The sequence below is a fragment of the Diabrotica virgifera genome, chromosome 5 (assembly GCF_917563875.1).
Source record: "Diabrotica virgifera virgifera chromosome 5, PGI_DIABVI_V3a".
In the NCBI taxonomy this organism is placed as follows: domain Eukaryota; kingdom Metazoa; phylum Arthropoda; class Insecta; order Coleoptera; family Chrysomelidae; genus Diabrotica; species Diabrotica virgifera.
In genome coordinates, this window is record NC_065447.1 from 150,430,105 (window position 1) to 150,447,972 (window position 17,868).

General features: G+C 34.2%; 1 protein-coding gene and 1 long non-coding RNA gene across 3 annotated transcripts in view; one reads left to right on the plus strand and one right to left on the minus strand.

The window, feature by feature from the left end:
* Nucleotides 1–17,868, minus strand: part of LOC126884510 (NFX1-type zinc finger-containing protein 1-like) — a 415,118-nt gene that overhangs the window by 15,599 nt on the left and 381,651 nt on the right. The gene's annotated exons all lie outside the window — the stretch shown is intronic.
* LOC126884512 (uncharacterized) lies at nt 955–15,360 on the plus strand. 2 transcript variants are annotated; one of them, XR_007698077.1, is made up of 2 exons: nt 955–2,416; nt 14,384–15,360. It is a non-coding gene; the product is annotated as an uncharacterized LOC126884512 (long non-coding RNA). The 2 variants fall into 2 exon arrangements; XR_007698076.1 differs by lacking the exon at nt 955–2,416 and adding an exon at nt 13,495–13,914.

Here is a 17,868-nt window from a genome sequence, read left to right on the forward strand (position 1 = left end):
GATATTTGTCTCCAATATCTTAAATGCTTTATAATAATTCAGATCCTTATTTCCTACACAGTATGATTCTGGAATTAGTTTGGAATTTTGATGTAAGTATGTATGAATTCTTGAGTCGTTCACATTTCTTCTTATGAACTAGTCTGCCAATAGGTTAATATGGGTTCCTAGGTAACCTAGTGAGTACGTGGGTTCGAAATTCAGCAACTGATCACTGCTATCCGGTTTCGTAATCTATGTCCTCATGGCAGAGTAGGCAGATGTCTATTCATCATCAGTTCCTAACCATTCTTCTGTAATTAGTCCACTTATTCCAGTTTTTGTTACAATTTGATAGGAAGGTTTATTTAATTTGTATTATGTCTCGTACTTCATAGTATATATGTTGAACTTTGACTGATGAGGGATAAATATCCTAGTGTGCACGTTTTCATCGATCAAAGCTTTGACTATACCTATACATAGTAGGTTCATTAATTCAGTATTTGGGGTGTTTAGACAAATGAGTTGTTTTTTTGAGTAAGTGTATTCCCAAATCTTTCCTTAGGCATGATTTGTTATTCAGATTCTGGAGTATTTCCTGAACACTTCCATGTATGCGAGAAGACATTATCCATGTGCAGTTTTATTTAAAACTTGTTCATTTTTGTCAATTTTTTTTCCTATCACTTATCATATATTTCTTTCTCCTATTATTCATCATAGTGCCATAGAACTTGTAAGTTCACCATTTATTCCTTTTTCTTTCTTACCTATTATTATATTATTGGTACTTTATCTGAGTCTGGTTATTCTCATACATCTGTTGTAGCAACATGCTATAGTTCGCGAATACCAGCACGAATTAAGTTTATGTAGTTTCTATAATAATCTAGTCAATACACTTTAGGTATTTATCTTACCTTTGATTTAGTTTGGTTATCTCTCTGTTACTTAGTCTGTTAGTAATTTTTTTTGTGACTTATTTTGATTACTTAGTTTGGATAGGTTCATATTACCGGATGAGGGTGTATGTAGACCTAATTTATTTATTTTGTTCAGTATTAGTTACCATTGGATCCAATAATTTAGTTTATTTAGTATTAGTAAGAATTGGTCCATAAATTTGCCTGATCGTTCTTCTTTGGATATACTCCTATATAAATCTGGTGTCCATTGATAGTCCGATTCTGGATAAGTGTCCGATTCTTCATTTATTTTGTGTATTTGGTTGGATAGGTTCGTATTACCGGATGTGGGTGTACGTAGACCTGATCTGTTTATGTGGTTTAGTATTGGTGTGAATTGGTCCATAAATTTGCCTGGTCGTTCTTCTTTGGATATGCCTTTTATGAATCTGGTGTCCACTGATAGTTCGACTTTGGATTACGTGTCTGATTCCACATTTATTTTGGTTATTGAGTTTTGGATTCCTTTGGTATGTTTATTATTGGTATTATTTGGCATTAGTGAGAGTTGTTCCATAAATCTTCCTGATTGTTCTTCTCTGGATATACTATTATGAATCTGGTGTCCATTGTTAGTTCAATTTTGGATTAAGTGTTCAATTCTTTACTTATTTTAGTTACTGATTTTTTTATTCACTTTGGTACGTTTACTTTTGGTATGGTTCGAATTGGCTCACACCTTTTCCTGGTTGTTCCGTCCTTGGATATATCCTTTATAAATCTGATGTCCATGGATAGCTCAATTTTGGTTTTAGTGCCCAATTCGACACTTAGTTATTAGTATGAACTTTAGTACAATATTTAGTTTGTTTGGGTTTTGAGCAATATATGTTAATATTTGGTAGCAGAGAGTAACATAGTAACATTTTAGTATGAATTTGAGTCATATATTTATTTATTTTTCCTTGATCAGTAGTTTATATTTAGTCGTAATCTTGCGAATCAACGTGGATTGTTAGACTATGTATTGCAAAGTTAGTTGTTATTATTTTGAAGTTTAGAAAAAAAAAATTTCTTGGTAAAATTTTTTTTCCCGAGTAGAAGGGGATTGTAACGGTCACGTTACGTGCTCTTTTCTTATTTGCTCTAAAAATTAGCTCTTTAATTATTTTTATAATTATTTTCCCTCGGTCTCTCATTTAAATTGTCTAATTTCTCGTATAGGACTACTGAGGTGACGTCATCCCTCGGTGATGGAACGTACTATGTACGCCACCTATCGAGAATTAGTTCGTGTTCTGAGAGAGTTTGACGTTTACCTTGTCAGAGAAACGGATTTCACTCGAGACTCGACTTTTGTGCCCGGAATAGGTCGGTCAGCTGTGTAAGCTGCAGTACCCGAAATGGCGGGTTGATAATTTCAATTTTAGTTAGTAAAGCCTTTTAGTTCACCAGTGAGAGAAAAATACCCCTTGTGTTCTGGAGTAGGGATTGAAGTACTTCGATGGAACCTCACTAAAATCAATCCGGTAAATAGTTAAATCCATATATTTTTTTTGACATACAGAGGTTAATGACTGCATGTTGAATTATTTTTACATCTAATACAATATTTCTTCCAATTCAGTATTCATAGTAAATTTATTAGTGAATTTAGTATCTTTGATTCCTTCCCATATTTACAGATCTACTTTTAGCTATTTATCTGTAGGTATCTTTGATATCTGTATATTTTATTGCAACATCTAATAAGTATCCTATAATTATTTTAAAGAAATCATATTTATTCTTTACTGTAATTTGAAATTGTCACATATTTCGCTCTGAAGGTCAAATTTGGTCATGTAGGATTGTAAATATTTTATCTTAATTTTTAAGATACCCTGTATATAATATTTCTTTAATTATTCGTATTTACAAACACGAAACGAGCGGTTGTCGGCGAGGCTCTAAAATGCACAGATGGGTGGGCGTATCTAATCGAGGGGTAGTTTAAGTGAGCAGTTTCTGTTTATTTTTAAGACATAAAAATAACAAAGTAGAGCCCTTTGACCCAATTTTTATTACTAATAGGCTAGTTCCCGCGAAAGCGAATTAAACCATGAAAAAGGGAAGATTAGCAGTAAAGGAATTTTGGTTGTGTGGGAACGAATACATTTAGTCGATTCTAACATCTTAAACGCGACAGATCTGTTCTTAGGTTAAGGGATAATACTTAGACGTGTATTATATTGATTAGATGCAAATTATCTATAAATACATTTCCCTTTTGTAACAGGAAAAACACGTAGATTTTTGGTCGCAAATTACACTTTTACACTTTTACATTTCGATAAGTTAATAGTAACAATAATTTAGTTATCTATTTTATTAATTAAAACTATTAAACATCAAACGGACTTTTATTACGATCGTCTTTAAAAGAAACCTACATTTTGGGGGCTCAACCGGGATCTAAGAAAGACAATTTGGTCGTAAAGTTCGCGAAATACCGTAAAGTGACGTGTAATTAAAAAATCGACTCAGGTGACGTGACGTAATTTTTGGAAACTGTTTATGACTGTTCGGGAAACGTGGAAACTGTTGGTGATTTTCGGACTTTTTTAAACTATTGGTGACTTCCGGACTTGGTGAACTGTTGGTGAATGGTTGTGTTGGTGGAGTAGCAGGCTAGTACAGTGTAGACGACGCTGTTAGGCAAATACGACGGCTGTTTGGGCAGTGACGACGACGACGACGACGAGACGCAATCATAGCAAGCAGTATTACCAAGGAGAAATCAGGTGTGTTTGTTCCAATATTTTAAAAATAGTCAAGACACTTTGGTCTTGTGTCTGGAAATTAGAAATCTGACCAAAGATTATTTTTTCGAGGAGCTGTGAACTGGAACTTTGACGATAAACAGTGAATGTTGCGAAAGAACTATCATAAATCATTTAACGATTAACCTCTTTTTGTTTTTCATTGTTTTTTTTTTGTTCATTTATTTTAATAAATCATAACTTTGTTAGTATTTGTAGTAAATATTGATAATTTTAAAGTAAAAGCGACTACAATTCTACAGTTCACAAGTACAATTTGCACACGGGAAAAAATAATCTAACTTTTTAGTTAAAAGATAATTTATCTTTTTATTTTTGTTTTTTTTTATGTATTATTATTATATACCTTTTTAAAATGCAGTCTAATCAAACTCTTAACGATTTTCCAAAAATTAGTTTAAACCTTAAAAATTCGGCATTAAGTGCTGTTAAGGCGTTGCATATTGTCGCGTACGGGGATAAAGGGTTGCCGCGACAAACAAGGAAGAACTTGCGGAATTTCACAAAATTTTCGTGGGATAAAGAATCCGAGGAATATTCCACAAAAATAGAAGACGTGAAAAATAAACTAAGTATGCCGGATTTAGTAGCAGTTTGCAGTGTTTTAGATCTGAACTACACTGGTTCAGAAGACGACGTGATTGAACGTATTTGTTCATTTTTGAACGACTTCAATCTTGAAGACGAGAATGACGATGAAGACGAAGACGCTAGCGATGATGACGGTGATAAAGACGTTTATCACAAGGAAAACGGTAAAGACGTTACCGAAGACGATCGCTATAATGAAGATAACGACGCAAATAGTGATAAAGACGCTTATCACGAGGAAGAAGGTAAAGACGTTACCGACGACGATAATAATGATGACGATATGGATGATGAAAGGACGACGGATTTATTTACGAGGAATAGATCAAAATCAAACAAAATGACGAGAGGTAGATTGAATGATTCATTTGCCTTAACTTTTAGAGACGTAGAGGACAGTATAAGAAATTTCGACGGAAAAGACGATTATCCTATAGGAAAATGGATCACTGATTTTGAAGAAATTTCCAATCTGATGGGATGGAATGATTTGCAAATGCTAATTTTTGCTAAACGATCTCTAAACGGAATAGCTAAACTGTATATACAGTCAGAGAAAGGAGTTAATAGCTGGAAGCTCTTGAAGAAGAGACTGACAACAGAGTTTGAGAACAAAATAAGTAGTGCTGAAATTCACAGAATGCTGATGAATCGAAAGAAGAAACAAGGTGAAAGCGTACAGGAGTATGTACTAAAAATGAGAGAAATCGGTAGCAGAGGAAACATCGAAAATGAAGTCATAATGCAGTATATAATTGAGGGAATTATGGACGACCCTGCTAATAAAGTAATACTTTATGGTGCAAAAAATTTCAATGACTTTAAAGAGAAGATTAAACTGTACGAATTGATTAAAAAACAGACGACGCAAAAATCAGTTAAAACCGAGACGCATAAAAAGACGTGGACGAACGAGGAAGTAAGACGAGATGAAAGAAGAGCGCCTCAAAGTAGGAATAAAAAGGAAGAAAAATGTTTCAATTGTGGAATTGAGGGACACAGATCGATGGATTGTCCTGACAAAGCCAAGGGAGTAAAATGTTTTAGATGCAATCAGTTTGGACACAGGTCTTTTCGATGCAATGAGAAAGAAGAAGAACCATCAACTTCTGGACATGTAAATGTTGTTAACTTGGGGTATAAAAACTCGGTAACATTGAAGGTTGGAAAATTATCACTACGTGCATTATTGGATACAGGAAGTGACATTAGTTCAGTACGAGAAGATAGTTTTGAAAAATATTTTGATGACGTGATTCTTTCACAAAACATATTAGATTTAAGTGGATTAGGAGGTACGAGAGTTAAAACTTTAGGTTCATTTAATAAAATGGTAGAAATTCAAGGAGAGGATTTTAATATTTTATTTCATGTTATTCCAAAAGAAGCACTAGACGTTGAAATTATTCTCGGAAACAATATACTGAGACAAGCAGAAGTTACAATAACCGAAGACGGAATAATTTTATCTAAAAAAAGAGTAGATACTTTTATAAGGAGGATTACAGTAATTAGCGAGACGACAGTCAATAATCATTTTCAGCTGAACCATACAGAAGATAAAAAAATAAAGACGGATATAGAGGGAGTAGTCAAAAGTTACGAACCGGACAAGACAAAGACGACGGAAACATACGAGGACTTCTTTATAAAAAACAATATTCCTTTTAAATACGAAGACGGCAAGGAAGTGTTGGTCATTCCGAAAAGAAAGCAAACAGAAATAATTAGAAACTTACACGAGGTAGGACATTTTGCTGTAACAAAAACACAAGATTTGATTCGAAGAGGATGTTACAATCCAAATCTTAGAGAAAAAATCGAGCACTGTATAGGGAATTGCGTTAAATGTATACTTGGAAGCAAAAAAGAAGTTTTAGAATGCGTGAGGAGACATCCAAAGTATTTCGGAAATCCGCTCCGTATAATATCTGACAGAGGTACCGCATTTACGGCGAAGGAATTCGAAGACTATTGCGAACAAAGAAGCATAAAGTCGACGCCGTTTGAAGTACTGTTCGGAACGAAGATGAAGAAAAAAGAAGATCTGAGGATGAAGGAGATCATAGAACAGGAGATAATTAAACAATTTGATGAAGATAGAGAGATGCTGAGAAACGAGAGTCGACGTCAGTTACTCAAAATTCAAGAGGAAAATAGACGCAGATATGATCTACGAAGAAAAAGGCCGAGAAAGTACAAAAAGGAGAACTTATTGGCAATCAAGAGAACACAGTTTGGTGGAGCACTCAAACTACAGAAGAAATATTTAGGACCGTACATGGTAGTACAAGTGAATCCAAATTCAGAGTACATGAAGTCGCGGATAGGTAACTAAACGGAATTCGGGTCGAATTCGAACAGGATGGCCGAATGTAGGATTGTAAATATTTTATCTTAATTGTTAAGATACCCTGTATATAATATTTCTTTAATTATTCGTATTTACAAACACGAAACGAGCGGTTGTCGGCGAGGCTCTAAAATGCACAGATGGGTGGGCGTATCTAATCGAGGGGTAGTTTAAGTGAGCAGTTTCTGTTTATTTTTAAGACATAAAAATAACAAAGTAGAGCCCTTTGACCCAATTTTTATTACTAATAGGCTAGTTCCCGCGAAAGCGAATTAAACCATGAAAAAGGGAAGATTAGCAGTAAAGGAATTTTGGTTGTGTGGGAACGAATACATTTAGTCGATTATAACATCTTAAACGCGACAGATCTGTTCTTAGGTTAAGGGATAATACTTAGACGTGTATTATATTGATTAGATGCAAATTATCTATAAATACATTTCCCTTTTGTAACAGGAAAAACACGTAGATTTTTGGTCGCAAATTACACTTTTACACTTTTACATTTCGATAAGTTAATAGTAACAATAATTTAGTTATCTATTTTATTAATTAAAACTATTAAACATCAAACGGACTTTTATTACGATCGTCTTTAAAAGAAACCTACAGTCATGTACTATCCAATAATGAAAGTTTTTCTTGTATGTTAATGGCCTTTTTTTTACATTAAAATCTATACTAAAAACCACTTCTTAGTTTCTCTTTTTCTCCTTTGACTTTTTCCTAGACTTTGATATTGAAACTAAGACTAGGAAATATTTTTTTAGCCTTTTGGGGAAATAATATAAAGCGACATGAGAAATCATAGACCCTCACCCACCTGAGAGAGAGGAACCTATTCCGGCTACATAGTCAGTCACCTGGGAGCAAGCGAAGCGTTCCAGCTTCATTTTCTGTCTACAGCTGTGCTTACAGGAAGCATAGTTTGGCACTATCCTCGTGCTCATTTTCTGGGAACCTTTTGGTTATACATTTGAGGAATGGATTGGTTTGGGAACACTCAGTTTGGTGATTTGAGTAACTTTTGTTTTCTATATTTCGGACTTTTGGTAATGCACTATGTTTATTAATTATTTTTTTCAGATTTAGCGTACCTTTGTTTTTATATGACATATTTGTATATTATTGTATTTGGTTCCCAAACTTTGTATCTACGGTAACTTCTTGTGCACAGGAATAAGCCTAGAGAAAATTAGGTTTTTAATACTTTATTATTGCTTTGATATTGGTTTATGTAATTCGGGTAAATTTATTTTGTAATATTACTTGCTTGTTTCCCAAATATGTTATTTATTCGCTTTATTTCATTTGTTCAGTTAATTCGTCGCTACTTTATTTTATTGCATTTGCTCGGGTAATTTAGGTCATCGTTTCGGTATTTATCTTAGCTTCATTTTTACAATTTTTATTAATGCATTTGCTTAATTCATCATGGTATTTTCCCTTCGCCAGGCTTGTGCCTATTTATTTATATTACTTTTAATATTCATCGGTTTTCAATTCAGTTGTACGTAGCAAGCGTACTATAACCATTTGGTAAAGAGGACTCATGTGAGTTGTACCCTATATGTTAGTAAGAGGTACTTATACCTTTAAGTTTTGTAACAGGTAACATTATTATTATCTTAGACAAATATAGCTTTTATATAACATATGTCATTTTAGAGTCACATTATATTTAATTTGTCTAACTCAGAGATTGTTAAAAATCTGGTAGTTAATTTTAATAAATGTTTATTTATTTTGTATATCATGAATTTTGTTATTCCTTTGTTCATTATTACAGGTTTGATATATTTAATATTTGACAGCAGTATAAGATACCTGGGAAAATGATCGAAGATCATTTTCATGGCGCCCATGATTTGTTAGATTTATTTATCTTGTTCGTCTTTAGAAATTATTCATTTTCATTCCTCTTCAGTACATTATTATTATTTTATTAGTTCATCTTTTAGTCATCATTACTATCTATATAGAGCTACTGTTCTTCGACAGGCATGCAAACGCGCCGTATCCATCCTTGAGTGTCAAGTTGTTCTCTTGTATCTCTTGCTAGCCAACTCTATTCAGTTTGCCTCTGTCTCTCCATACTTCTACTGCTATCCCTATTATCCCTTCTAATCCCACTTTCTTCAGTACTACTGCACTTTATTAGTATTTTTCCTATTACGGCTTCACCGCTGAAGCCCCTTCATTTTTATTTTCATAATAGCCACAACTATCTAGTTCTTTTTTTTTCCTTACTTCTGTTGGAGTATATCTTCCTTTTTACTTTCACTCCAACAGAAGTTTTCTTATTTTTGTTACATACTTACACCGGAAGAACATATATGGAAAAACCAGATCAGGAACAACAAGTAGAACAGTAATCAGAAAAGCTGAAGAAATAATTCTAAGCGTCGCACAATAATATGATCCAAAAAACAACACAGTCCACCAGTGCCTGGATGCATTAAAACAAAAACTCTACGTATAAGTACCTAACAAGTCTCAGATATTAACAAAGAGCTGCCTAAAATGTTAATATTTTTTGTATTTTGACAACGACACCCGATTTGGGCGTCGAAACGTTAATAAAATCATTTTTTTTTAGTAAAATTGTGGCTTATTTCATATCAAAACTAGTTAATTGCAAAAATGCCACAAGAAAATAGCTTCAGAACAACATCATTTTTCTAGCTCATCGAATAACTTATTTAATACTGAAAGATCAAAATATCACCCAAGATCTAGCTAAGTTCTGCCCAATTACTTGTGTTCCGTGGTGGTAACGTGAAAATGTATCGAAAGAGGGTTTGTTATTTTAGAGAGGGCGTGACCGCATGGGGTGCCCGCTGTGACTCTACTAAACTAGACCACAAACACTAATCTGTCATTATGTGGTTCTACCATATGGCCAGACAGGCGACAATTTATTATATCTGGTGTTTTAAAAACTGCAAAGGCATTTTACCTGAACAGGGATATATTTCGTTTCTTAAAACTTAATAGGCCCTTTTATGCATATGGTTTGTATATTAAATGTGAATTTTAAATGGGACGTATTATTTCATTTTGAAAAAGTTATTAAAAACTAAAATTAGCATTTAAAAAGTAATAATTGAAACGTGTCGCCACAACACCCCCTTTCGAGAATATAAGACGATAGATAATACATATCTACACATAATGAAAATTGAAAATAACAGAAAACACAACGCAATGTTCATAGGAGGGAAAAAATCACTGAATTCACTGAAAAATGTTTTTACCGATACTTGCTTGATATCTTCCAGTGAATCTTGTTTTCCTCTTCGGTCTGCTGTTCTCATTGGCTGTGTTAGTGGACACTGTCATTTTCTGTGGCTGGTGATGAATATTTTGGTAAAGCTCGTACGCAGGTTTCAATCTGTCTATGGAAATTGTTACTTCTTTTCCATTTACACGGGCGACAAAAGTCTTGTCTCCTCGCTTAATAATTGGAAAAGGACCGTGATATGGGTTTTCTAAGCTGCTTCCGATTGTATCACGGCGGACGAAAACGTGAGAGGTGGTTTTCATGTCTTTGAAAATAAAGGTGCCTTTTGATCCATGTTGCGACGGTTGCTTAGGACGGAGATTTTCGAAATGGTTTCGAAGTGTTTTTAAATAAATGTGAGCACTGTCGTCGGTGTTTCTTTGCGACGAAAACAATAGTTCACCTGGCAAATACAATGGTTCTCCATATACGAGTTCGGCGGCTGAAGTACCTAGATCTTCTCTCCACGCTGCTCGTATGCCCAGTAACACTGAAGATAGGCTTTCGGTCCATCGGATATTCTCATGGCATCGAATTTCTGCTTTTAACTGTCGATGAAATCTTTCTACCATACCATTTGCTTGAGGATGATATGTGGTTGTCCTTAAATGGGTAGTTCCAGATAATTTGCAGATTGATTTGAAGAGATGCGATTCGAATTGTCGGCCTTGATCTGTTGTGATGCGCTTGGGAGTGCCAAAACGAGCTATCCAACCAGAAAAAAATGTTCTGGCTACTGTGTCTGCTTCTTGATTAGGCACTGTAAAAGCTTCTGGCCAACGTGTGAAACGATTGACATATATGTTACGACAGTATTTGTTTCCTTCTGAAATCGGCATCAATATATATGAATATATTCGAATCGGCTGGAAGATGGTAGAAAACTTCCAGTAGGTGAAACAATGTGGCGCGATATTTTTGATTTTTGGCACTGTAGACACGCTTGAGTCCATTTTCTCACATCTGATTTAATGGAAGGCCAAACATATCGCTGTGTGATCATCTTCACAGAACTGTTGATTCCGGGATGTGCTAGGTTATGCATGGTGCGAAAAATTGCCATACGGAGTGGTTTCGGTATAAATGGTCTGGCTGTAGATGTTGATATGTTACAGTACAAACGTACGTTTTGTTCAGAAAACCGTATTTTCTTTATTTGTAACGATGTTTTCTCTCTTAAGTAAGTTTGCAGTTCTGGATCTGTTTCTGTGCGAGAGCTAAGTCCATGATGTCGATATCTTTTTTCATGCTATGGAAAATGCTAATTTCAAGAGCCAATATTGTCAGAAAAACCGTAAGCATATATAGATTGTGCATCTTATAAGAACATTAACAATTCAGCTCTCAGTTCCAGAACTCTTGTCAACACCTTTTTTTTTTGGATAGCCAACTAACCTCTGTGTGATAAAGGAGATTTTGATGACGCGAGTCCATATCTTCAAAAACGATTCTGAATAGCCGGGTTTGCAAAGCTTTACCTTTGATAGAATTTACAATTTTTAATATATCCTTTAGCACGTTATTTATATCAGAAAGTACTACCTTAGAGCCTGTCGATGAAGAAACAGTGTGTCCAGGATATGTTTAAATGCTTTATAATAATTCAGATCCTTATTTCCTACACAGTATGATTCTGGAATTAGTTTGGAATTTTGATGTAAGTATGTATGAATTCTTGAGTCGTTCACATTTCTTCTTATGAACTAGTCTGCCAATAGGTTAATATGGGTTCCTAGGTAACCTAGTGAGTACGTGGGTTCGAAATTCAGCAACTGATCACTGCTATCCGGTTTCGTAATCTATGTCCTCATGGCAGAGTAGGCAGATGTCTATTCATCATCAGTTCCTAACCATTCTTCTGTAATTAGTCCACTTATTCCAGTTTTTGTTACAATTTGATAGGAACGTTTATTTAATTTGTATTATGTCTCGTACTTCATAGTATATATGTTGAACTTTGACTGATGAGGGATAAATATCCTAGTGTGCACGTTTTCATCGATCAAAGCTTTGACTATACCTATACATAGTAGGTTCATTAATTCAGTATTTGGGGTGTTTAGACAAATGAGTTGTTCTTTTGAGTAAGTGTATTCCCAAATCTTTCCTTAGGCATGATTTGTTATTCAGATTTTGGAGTATTTCCTGAACACTTCCATGTATGCGAGAAGACATTATCCATGTGCAGTTTTATTTAAAACTTATTCATTCTCGTCAATTTTTTTTCCTATCACTTATCATATATTTCTTTCTCCTATTATTCATCATAGTGCCATAGAACTTGTAAGTTCACCATTTATTCCTTTTTCTTTCTTACCTATTATCATATTATTGGTACTTTATCTGAGTCTGGTTATTCTCATACATCTGTTGTAGCAACATGCTATAGTTCGCGAATACCAGCACGAATTAAGTTTATGTAGTTTCTATAATAATCTAGTCAATACACTTTAGGTATTTATCTTACCTTTGATTTAGTTTGGTTATCTCTCTGTTACTTAGTCTGTTAGTAATTTTTTTTGTGACTTATTTTGATTACTTAGTTTGGATAGGTTCATATTACCGGATGAGGATGTATGTAGACCTAATTTATTTATTTTGTTCAGTATTAGTTACCATTGGATCCAATAATTTAGTTTATTTAGTATTAGTAAGAATTGGTCCATAAATTTGCCTGATCGTTCTTCTTTGGATATACTCCTATATAAATCTGGTGTCCATTGATAGTCCGATTCTGGATAAGTGTCCGATTCTTCATTTATTTTGTGTATTTGGTTGGATAGGTTCGTATTACCGGATGTGGGTGTAGGTAGACCTGATCTGTTTATGTGGTTTAGTATTGGTGTGAATTGGTCCATAAATTTGCCTGGTCGTTCTTATTTGGATATGCCTTTTATGAATCTGGTGTCCACTGATAGTTCGACTTTGGATTACGTGTCTGATTCCACATTTATTTTGGTTATTGAGTTTTGGATTCCTTTGGTATGTTTATTATTGGTATTATTTGGCATTAGTGAGAGTTGTTCCATAAATCTTCCTGATTGTTCTTCTCTGGATATACTATTATGAATCTGGTGTCCATTGTTAGTTCAATTTTGGATTAAGTGTTCAATTCTTTACTTATTTTAGTTACTGATTTTTTTATTCACTTTGGTACGTTTACTTTTGATATGGTTCGAATTGGCTCACACCTTTTCCTGGTTGTTCCGTCCTTGGATATATCCTTTATAAATCTGATGTCCATGGATAGCTCAATTTTGGTTTTAGTGTCCAATTCGACACTTAGTTATTAGTATGAACTTTAATACAATATTTAGTTTGTTTGGGTTTTGAGCAATATATGTTAATATTTGGTAGCAGAGAGTAACATAGTAACATTTTAGTATGAATTTGAGTCATATATTTATTTATTTTTCCTTGATCAGTGGTTTATATTTAGTCGTAATCTTGCGAATCAACGTGGATTGTTAGACTATGTATTGCAAAGTTAGTTATTATTTTGAAGTTTAGAAAAAAAAATTTTCTTGATAAAATTTTTTTTCCCGAGTAGAAGGGGATTGTAACGGTCACGTTACGTGCTCTTTTCCTATTTGCTCTAAAAATTAGCTCTTTAATTATTTTTATAATTATTTTCCATCGGTCTCTCATTTAAATTCTCTAATTTCTCGTATAGGACTACTGAGGTGACGTCATCCCTCGGTGATGGAACGTACTATGTACGCCACCTATCGAGAATTATTTCGTGTTCTGAGAGAGTTTGACGTTTACCTTGTCAGAAAAACGGATCTCACTCGAGACTCGACTTTTGTGCCCGGAATAGGTCGGTCAGCTGTGTAAGCTGCAGTACCCGAAATGGCGGGTTGATAATTTCAATTTTAGTTAGTAAAGCCTTTTAGTTCACCAGTGAGAGAAAAATACCCCTTGTCTTCTGGAGTAGGGATTGAAGTACTTCGATGGAACCTCACTAAAATCAATCCGGTAAATAGTTAAATCCATATATTTTTTTTGACATACAGAGGTTAATGACTGCATGTTAAATTATTTTTACATCTAATACAATATTTCTTCCAATTCAGTATTCATAGTAAATTTATTAGTGAATTTAGTATCTTTGATTCCTTCCCATATTTACAGATCTACTTTTAGCTATTTATCTGTAGGTATCTTTGATATCTGTATATTTTATTGCAACATCTAATAAGTATCCTATAATTATTTTAAAGAAATCATATTTATTCTTTACTGTAATTTGAAATTGTCACATATTTCGCTCTGAAGGTCAAATTTGGTCATGTACTATCCAATAATGAAAGTTTTTCTTGTATGTTAATGGCCTTTTTTTTACATTAAAATCTATACTAAAAACCACTTCTTAGTTTCTCTTTTTCTCCTTTGACTTTTTCCTAGACTTTGATATTGAAACTAAGACTAGGAAATATTTTTTTAGCCTTTTGGGGAAATAATATAAAGCGACATGAGAAATCATAGACCCTCACCCACCTGAGAGGAACCTATTCCGGCTACATAGTCAGTCACCTGGGAGCAAGCGAAGCGTTCCAGCTTCATTTTCTGTCTACAGCTGTGCTTACAGGAAGCATGGTTTGGCACTATCCTCGTGCTCATTTTCTGGGAACCTTTTGGTTATACATTTGAGGAATGGATTAGTTTGGGAACACTCAGTTTGGTGATTTGAGTAACTTTTGTTTTCTATATTTCGGACTTTTGGTAATGCACTATGTTTATTAATTATTTTTTTCAGATTTAGCGTACCTTTGTTTTTATATGACATATTTGTATATTATTGTATTTAATTCCCAAACTTTGTATCTACGGTAACTTCTTGTGCACAGGAATAAGCCTAGAGAAAATTAGGTTTTTAATACTTTATTATTGCTTTGATATTGGTTTATGTAATTCGGGTAAATTTATTTTGTAATATTACTTGCTTGTTTCCCAAATATGTTATTTATTCGCTTTATTTCATTTGTTCAGTTAATTCGTCGCTACTTTATTTTATTGCATTTGCTCGGGTAATTTAGGTCATCGTTTCGGTATTTATCTTAGCTTCATTTTTACAATTTTTATTAATGCATTTGCTTAATTCATCATGGTATTTTCCCTTCGCCAGGCTTGTGCCTATTTATTTATATTACTTTTAATATTCATCGGTTTTCAATTCAGTTGTACGTAGCAAGCGTACTATAACCATTTGGTAAAGAGGACTCATGTGAGTTGTACCCTATATGTTAGTAAGAGGTACTTATACCTTTAAGTTTTGTAACAGGTAACATTATTATTATCTTAGACAAATATAGCTTTTATATAACATATGTCATTTTAGAGTCACATTATATTTAATTTGTCTAACTCAGAGATTGTTAAAAATCTGGTAGTTAATTTTAATAAATGTTTATTTATTTTGTATATCATGAATTTTGTTATTCCTTTGTTCATTATTACAGGTTTGATATATTTAATATTTGACAACAGTATAAGATACCTGGGAAAATGATCGAAGATCATTTTCATGGCGCCCATGATTTGTTAGATTTATTTATCTTGTTCGTCTTTAGAAATTATTCATCTTCATTCCTCTTCAGTACATTATTATTATTTTATTAGTTCATCTTTTAGTCATCATTACTATCTATATAGAGCTACTGTTCTTCGACAGGCATGCAAACGAGCCGTATCCATCCTTGAGTGTCAAGTTGTTCTCTTGTATCTCTTGCTAGCCAACTCTATTCAGTTTGCCTCTGTCTCTCCATACTTCTACTGCTATCCCTATTATCCCTTCTAATCCCACTTTCTTCAGTACTACTGCACTTTAGTAGTATTTTTCCTATTACGGCTTCACCGCTGAAGCCCCTTCATTTTTATTTTCATAATAGCCACAACTATCTAGTTCTTTTTTTTTTTCCTTACTTCTGTTGGAGTATATCTTCCTTTTTACTTTCACTCCAACAGAAGTTTTCTTATTTTTGTTACATACTTACACCGGAAGAACATATATGGAAAAACCAGATCAGGAACAACAAGTAGAACAGTAATCAGAAAAGCTGAAGAAATAATTCTAAGCGTCGCACAATAATATGATCCAAAAAACAACACAGTCCACCAGTGCCTGGATGCATTAAAACAAAAACTCTACGTATAAGTACCTAACAAGTCTCAGATATTAACAAAGAGCTGCCTAAAATGTTAATATTTTTTGTATTTTGACAACGACACCCGATTTGGGCGTCGAAACGTTAATAAAATCATTTTTTTTTTTTAGTAAAATTGTGGCTTATTTCATATCAAAACTAGTTAATTGCAAAAATGCCACAAGAAAATAGCTTCAGAACAACATCATTTTTCTAGCTCATCGAATAACTTATTTAATACTGAAAGATCAAAATATCACCCAAGATCTAGCTAAGTTCTGCCCAATTACTTGTGTTCCGTGGTGGTAACGTGAAAATGTCTCGAAAGAGGGTTTGTTATTTTAGAGAGGGTGTGACCGCATGGGGTGCCCGCTGTGACTCTACTAAACTAGACCACAAACACTAATCTGTCATTATGTGGTTCTACCACATGGCCAGACAGGCGACAATTTATTATATCTGGTGTTTTAAAAACTGCATAGGCATTTTACCTGAACAGGGATATATTTCGTTTCTTAAAACTTAATAGGCCCTTTTATGCATATGGTTTGTATATTAAATGTGAATTTTAAATGGGACGTATTATTTCATTTTGAAAAAGTTATTAAAAACTAAAATTAGCATTTAAAAAGTAATAATTGAAACGTGTCGCCACAACACCCCCTTTCGAGAATATAAGACGATAGATAATACATATCTACACATAATGAAAATTGAAAATAACAGAAAACACAACGCAATGTTCATAGGAGGGAAAAAATCACTGAATTCACTGAAAAATGTTTTTACCGATACTTGCTTGATATCTTCCAGTGAATCTTGTTTTCCTCTTCGGTCTGCTGTTCTCATTGGCTGTGTTAGTGGACACTGTCATTTTCTGTGGCTCGTGATGAATATTTTTGTAAAGCTCGTACGCAGGTTTCAATCTGTCTATGGAAATTGTTACTTCTTTTCCATTTACACGGGCGACAAAAGTCTTGTCTCCTCGAAATTTTTCTAAGCTGCTTCCGATTGTATCACGGCGGACGAAAACGTGAGAGGTGGTTTTCATGTCTTTGAAAATAAAGGTGCCTTTTGATCCATGTTGCGACGGTTGCTTAGGACGGAGATTTTCGAAGTGGTTTCGAAGTGTTTTTAAATAAATGTGAGCACTGTCGTCGGTGTTTCTTTGCGACGAAAACAATAGTTCACCTGGCAAATACAATGGTTCTCCATATACGAGTTCGGCGGCTGAAGTACCTAGATCTTCTCTCCACGCTGCTCGTATGCCCAGTAACACTGAAGATAGGCTTTCGGTCCATCGGATATTCTCATGGCATCGAATTTCTGCTTTTAACTGTCGATGAAATCTTTCTACCATACCATTTGCTTGAGGATGATATGTGGTTGTCCTTAAATGGGTAGTTCCAGATAATTTGCAGATTGATTTGAAGAGATGCGATTCGAATTGTCGGCCTTGATCTGTTGTGATGCGCTTGGGAGTGCCAAAACGAGCTATCCAACCAGAAAAAAATGTTCTGGCTACTGTGTCTGCTTCTTGATTAGGCACTGTAAAAGCTTCTGGCCAACGTGTGAAACGATTGACACATATGTTACGACAGTATCTGTTTCCTTCTGAAATCGGCATCAATATATATGAATATATTCGAATCGGCTGGAAGATGGTAGAAAACTTCCAGTAGGTGAAACAATGTGGCGCGATATTTTTGATTTTTGGCACTGTAGACACGCTTGAGTCCATTTTCTCACATCTGATTTAATGGAAGGCCAAACATATCGCTGTGTG